The 7029-nt window shown below is 34.4% G+C and overlaps 1 long non-coding RNA gene across 1 annotated transcript; it reads left to right on the top strand.

Moving 5' to 3' along the window:
- Positions 1–910: 910 nt before the first annotated feature.
- Positions 911–6812, top strand: LOC132713428 (uncharacterized). Its single transcript, XR_009623448.1, has 6 exons — positions 911–1558; positions 3270–3446; positions 3914–4019; positions 4196–4306; positions 4694–4859; positions 6664–6812. It is a non-coding gene; the product is annotated as an uncharacterized LOC132713428 (long non-coding RNA).
- Positions 6813–7029: the final 217 nt, after the last annotated feature.

Below are 7029 nucleotides of genomic sequence, written 5' to 3'. Positions count from 1 at the left end.
TGCCTAAAAAGAAGGCCTGGTTAATTTTTTAGGGAAGTAGACAGCTTTGAAAATTATTCAAATAGGCTAAAATTACTGTCAACTGAATTGAAACTAAGGGGCGAGGGGTCAAATCCTAGAAGGGATATCTTTTTTTCTCTTTAACATTTTTTATATATCTCTCTGATCCCTTATGAAAAGAAGAAAAAAAGTTTTTGATTTAAATTATTGTAGGTATCTATTGGCCAAATATTGCGAAACTCAAAAGTCAATATGGTACCAGATTTTTTCAAAGTCCAATAAAATAAAAGCTACCCCGTACCAAAAGGAAAGGTTTGCCGCAAATTCGCCGCAACTTTGCCGCAAATTCGCTGCAAACCTTTTAGTTCGCCAAAACACTGTGTCAAGTGTTTGCCAGATATCGCCACTAGTGGCAACTCTGTGGCAAACATTTGGCGACTTTGCGGCGAATTCACCAGAATATTAAGTTGTTCGCCAAAAGTTTGCCAGAAACTTTCAGTGGAAAACTAATTTGCCAGAGATTGCCAGAATCTTTCTATCAAAAAAAAAAATTCGCTGAAAGTTCACCAGAAACTTTTCTATAAAAAAAGTTTGCCAGATAATCGCCACAAACATATCAGTTCTGAAAGTTAATCCAACTTTGTTCAGTAAATAACTATTTTGCCAAGGAATTATATTATTATGCACATATAAAAAAAAGTCCTTCATGTACCTACCTATAACCACGGATTTAAATGTCAATTAAAGTCCGTGCTATAACCTACCTACCTACCTACCCAACCTTATTTTAATGGGTCGGGAAGTGGAAACAAACAAATTTTTATTTTTTGCCTAAGAGTTATCAAATTGAAACATCATATGTATCATGGAGGGTTTTGTAGTTCACAATAACAGTAAAAAAATTATAAGGTAGAAGACCCATAATGAAATCGGCAATCTTCGACAATTACCGCCATATCTCGCCATTTATCGTAACGAACTTCGTTTGTTTACGTATAAAGTCGGAATTCTAATAATAGCGAATATCCCCGGTCACGTGGTAGTATTCCCCAAGAAAATGACGTAATTTCCGCAGATATCTAACATGGCGTCTTACAGCGTGACACGCTCGGTCGATTCAAAAAAAGTGTAAAAAGATGCAGAAAACTCAAGTATTCCGACTTTATTATAGAACATAACAATAGTGCAGGTAACCAGTATTACGTGTCAACCAAACCAGCTCTACAAGACATCAACTCTTCCTAAATCGGTTGATAATGAGGGTTGGAAAGAGGGAAGAAGAATCGTTGAGTTTGGCGTGTTACGGTCAAACCTAAGATTTTGTAAAAAATGTAGACTTGGACCAGTTGGCTACCATTAACAGTACTGATTAACTTTTGACAACATGTTAGGTGAATTTAAACAGGGAGTGTCTGGTTATTTGTATGTGAAATGTCGAAACACAGAATGCGGTCATGTGAATTGTGTTCCCTATGGAAAAACACACAGACTCTAGTAGATTGAAGACCTGTGAAAGTTGGAATGCCATGTTTCGTTGTCAACACAAAATTAGGAACAGGTAAGTGATTAATGTATTGCATCATAGTTTACATTAAGTACTATATACTGATAATGAATTCATAGATGTAAGGTCTCGTACCAAAATGAATATATCGATACATTATGATTTATCAATGTTTATTTACTTGTCTTCCAATGATGTCAAACATGTAAAATTATGCGGACCAAATTTATGTTGGCAATATCCGGTTATCTGCCCCCCGGGGCAGAAACATTCTTATCTGTATTTTTATGACAGTCGTGTGGTCAGCCCTACTGATCTGGATCATTCAGGCGCTTAAAAAATATCACACCCGCATGCGCAAAAAAATAAAATATTTACCTACCATGCGCTTGCGTAGTTAGCTGTGAAAGAACAAACATCTAGCAAGGGGTTCATAACAGGTTTTTACATAATAAATATCCTCTACGGAATGAACTCCTACATTTAGACAGCTAAAATCACTTCAGTATATCATTCATTCCGTAAAAAATAACTGATTTATAAATAATTAATTTATTATACAGAATACATGTTTCTTGTTTGTGTTTAGCTGTAAAACACTACTCCTTATTGTGAAAGAAGTGGCTACTGGTTGGGGACCACCAAAACCGGACAACCACCAAACCCGGACGGCTCCAAAAATGCTTAATTTTCTATTTTCTATATTCAGTGGTTGTCAGTTGCTTTTTATCAACAATAAATGAATGTTTCTTCTAAAATTAAGTAAATAAATTTATTTCAACCTCCGTAAATGGTAATATTTTAATGTCTTTTTCAAGAATGTTGACGTTGAAATTTGGGGGTCAAGAGGGCAATGCCTGACCTCATATACCAACTATAATCATTTGCAGAGTAAACAATAGAATATCCAAAACTTCAGGATTTGTTGCTGAAATATTGTATAACATGTTGAAAATCAAAAATTAAAACAGCCAAGCTTTTATCTGAATTAAATCACATCATGTACATATCTGTCCGGACACATGGTACTGTAGTGTAGACATTTTAGGTAATTTTTATACCCACGTTTTCGAGCCTCAGATATAAGTGTAAATACAATCAGAAAAAAACAAACTAGTTTGTTAGTTAGGAGAAGAACCTAGCTGAACTGTCTCAAATTTTTAGGTCTCTAGGTTAAAAATTATGAAATCTGTACGGAAAAATGTTTAAAAAGTGTCCGGTTGATGGTCCCCGACCAGTAGCCATACGGCTAGCCAAAAGTTCTAGCCGTACGTGACTCACATACTCCATATAATTTTGAAAAGTGCCGTACGGCTAGCCAATACAGTGTGTCCTGGCTAGTCGTACGTGACTCACGTATGGCTAGAACTTTTGGCTAGCCGTACGGCTAGCCACTTCCTATTGTGAAATGTTTTATAAACTTCCCTCTGAACTGTTTTAATTTCCCCAAAGTCACTGACAAATTTGAAAAACAAATGATAAAACGTTGCTAAATTAAATCTTGCAACAATGCAATTTTTAGTAAGACATTACAGAATCCTACATGTACATTATATAAAAGACACAGTTTACACTAGGCTGCCAATACACACAGTCACAGTACTAATATTCAACGTACATGAGGCAGCTAAATATAGCTCTAGTATATTAATTTATGCAATGTGTTATTATCACGGTTATGTAAATTACAATCCATGTGAAGTTTTTTTTGACAAAATATTTGTATACTTTAATGAAATAATTTGTTTCTTTCATTTTCTTACAGCAATGATTGATAGTGTAGGTGGGCCGGTGAGGGTCAACAATTTGTTGTCAACACTAAATATACCAACAATTGGAAATAAAAACATGAAAAGAAATGGAGATACGTGTTGGAAATATCATTGAGACAGCACTGGCTTCTATGCCGACAGAATCTGCTGCATAAGATCAAGGAAATGGAGTAAGACACATTTACATTTACAATGATATTTTCAAAATAACATGTACTTGAATTGAAAGAATTTCAAAAATTATTTTGTAATTATATGTCTATGCAGCTTATATCATGGTATAATCCTATATTGCTGGCACACTCGTGGTTTAGGGAACCAAAGAATATTATACAATCCATATATGAGAAAAGAATTTTTAAACAATGGCTTTGTTGTTTTTGCATGTTACTCTATATTCATGTACATATTTCTTTTTTCAAAATAACATGAATGTGTAATTGTTTTTTTAAAAAAGTATTTATTTCTACATGACAAACTGGGTCCGTCTGGGCTCCTTGCCATTGGTACTTGTTGCTTGGTCATATGGGGGTTGCGTTCATTGAACGCCGCCTTTCCTTGTTGATCTTGTTTATCATATTTTACCTTCATTGGTTTAAGACTAAAATTCATATTAAATACATACATTCTTTTTAAGGGATGTGCATCATGAAGAATCAATGGTATCAGAACACAACATCATGGAAGATCTTATTGACAAGATCTCGGAGGATGTCCTTTGCCAGATGTTTGCCAGCACTAAAGTGAGTACTGGTAGTTTGTTTTCTGTATTTTGTTTATTTACGAAAGTAAAGCCTAAAGGACTATGCAAAACTGACTGGTGTTGTTGAACTGTTTGTGTTATGTCAGTTAAATTTGCTTCAATATATGAATATCTCTCCATATACTGTTTGTACATATGTATTTTTTTTTATTCAAGGTCTATTCATCAGTCAGATGCTACAGTTACAAATGACAGTGAATGGTCAGATTTATACAATTGTGATTAACAATCCTCAACAATACATCAAACAAAAATGCCTATTAAACTGTAAGTTGAAATCTATGAGGTTTTTTTATATATATTTATAATCATGGTGTAGCAATTAAATGATAATACTTTGATAATTTTGTAATGCTATTTGGGGTCGTCTTCAATAGAAACAATTTGATGTAACTTCATGTGATGAATAATCGATATGCAGTCCGAATTATTTCATAAAAGTGATTACTAAAATTGGTCAGGAAAAAGTCGTGCAATTAGCATTAATAATTAACATAACTTATTCTAGTAACTGTGTGAACATTGTGTTACATTAATTATAAATATGTTATTGTCAATTTATTGGTGTTCAATCTTCAATATTTGTCAATATTACGTTTAAGATGAATTTTAAAATACAGAAAATATTTTTGAAATATATTTTTACAATTACAGTTCTCACAGACAGTCATAGGTTGAAAACAAATCAGAAGTGGTCCACATCTTAAAAAACCTCACAGCAGATTAAGACTTTCCCCGAAATTTCCCTGTAAAACCCGCAGTGGTATGTCCAGTGCAGTAGATACTGCCTGGCACAAAAGAGGATTTGACAGTTTAACATGTAAGTAAAATAAGATTATTTTTATCCCCCCACAATGTGGGAGCATATAGCGTGGCACTTGTCAGTCTGCCCCAAAATCTTGTGAAGGCAACTCCTCTTAAACCGGATGGAAGATTTTGCTTAAACTTCCAGGGATTAACAAACTTAATGTGTAGATGGTAGTAAAGGAAGGAATTTTTGCTGCAACCAAATTTAACAGAATAATGGCCCTTTGTTGATTTTTAGTTTTCAACTTGTGGCACATGTAGTCCAAAAACTATTTGACCTAGAGTCATAAGATTGACAGAACAGTGGCGTGTGGGGGCATCCGTGTTTTATTGACACATTTCAAGTTTTTCTCAGTCATCATGTCAGTAATGATTTAGAATTTGTCAGAAAAGTATCTGTGTGTATTTTAACCACTGTTATTGATGTATAATTGAAAAAGTGAGTTTTGCATACAAGTAAGACTGGTTAGTCAACATTGTTCTTTCAAACAGTGGCATTTAGAAGAAAAATCCTAATGGTTATTTGAATTACCCTGGTTTTAACTTTGAGTTCTGACCTAGCTGTCATGTTCACAGCATGGTTCATTTTTGTGTCGCCTCTACGGAGTAGTGGTAACATATAGGGATCATTTCTCCGTCGTCTTGTCTATCTGTCCGTCCGTCACAAAACTTGTCCGGACTACTCCTCATAAACTACTGGTGCAATTTCATCCAAACTTTACAGGAATGATCAGTACCAAGTCTAGTTGTGCATTTTGTCAGCATTTTCCGGTTCAATGATTTTTGTCAAGAGTTATGGCCCTTTAATAATTTTTATTTTTTAAAGTTTGTCTTGACTACTTCTCTTATACCACTAATGCAATTTCAATGAAACTTTACAGGGTTGATCTGTAGCTTAAGTCCTTGTGCATATTTCATGGGTTTTCCGGTTGAATGATTTTTGGCCGAGTTATGGCCCTTTGATAAAAAGTGTTTTTTTTTCTGTGTGTTGCCAGATACACAAAAACTTGTCCTGACTACTCCTCATAAACTACTGGTGCAATTTCATCCAAACTTTACAGGAATGATCAGTACCAAGTCTAGTTGTGCATATTGTCAGCATTTTCCGGTTCAATGATTTTTGTCAGAGGTATGGCCCTATTTTTAAGTTTGTCCGGACTACATCTCTTATACCACAAATGCAATTTCAATGAAACTTTACAGGATTGATCTGTTACTCAAGTCCTGGCACATATTGCACAGGTTTTCCTGTTGAATGATATTTTGGCAAGTTTGATGAAAAGGTGTTTTTTTTCTGTGTGTTGCCAGATACATAAAAGCTTGTCCGGACTACTCCTCAAAAACTACTGGTGCAATTTCATCCAAACTTTAAAGGAATGATCAGTACCAAGTCTAGTTGTGCACTGTCTGTCTGTCACAAAACTTGTCCCAACATGAAATTGGCCATCATGAGGCGACACATGTGATCACTGATCGCTCTTGTTTGGTATTTTGGTGTTTTTTTAACATGATACCTTGATTTCTTAACTAAGTTAGATAAACTTATAATATATGAGCCACTTGTCATTTGTAAATAAATCTAGGTTTTGCAATGCAAATACATGTTCATCCCAACAGATCAAAATCAAGCCAGCAATAAATAATAATTGCCTTTGGTGTTTATTTTCTTCATTTGTAGGTGGGCTTTACTAATAGATTACTGCCACTTTACTTCAAAGTGGGGTTTTGGGGTATCATTCACCTTCAGTGATAGTTCTAGTTTTATCCAGTATAAACATGGTTACATGGAAATGAAAAATAAACCTTGTTTTTTTCAGTGTACTGCACCAATAAACTAAATATGGAGAGAAGCTTAGTCACCAAAGCAGTCAACACCAAAATACACACAATGGCCAGGGCACTGAAACTTGGAAGAGTGAAAGAGTAAAGTAGTGCGTTTTTAGCTAACAAAGTGACATTGCGAGCTTTTGTCTATCTTTCGTCCGTAAACTTGATCTTTAAACAACATCTCATAAATTGCCAAGCCAATTTCATGCAAACTTACGATATTGTCTAGTCAGTTTTTGTTTTGCTTGCAATCGTTATATGACATGACTAAAGACATTTAGTTTTATTCTTAAGTTATTATGTTTATGTTTGTATAAGACCCAAATATATTGTTAAGATTCATTTTTACAAATTTG

Source organism: Ruditapes philippinarum, unplaced genomic scaffold (genome assembly GCF_026571515.1).
Source record: "Ruditapes philippinarum isolate M1 unplaced genomic scaffold, ASM2657151v2 ctg8758_1_1_1_1, whole genome shotgun sequence".
NCBI lineage: Eukaryota > Metazoa > Mollusca > Bivalvia > Venerida > Veneridae > Ruditapes > Ruditapes philippinarum.
This window is presented reverse-complemented; position numbering and strand designations above follow the sequence as displayed.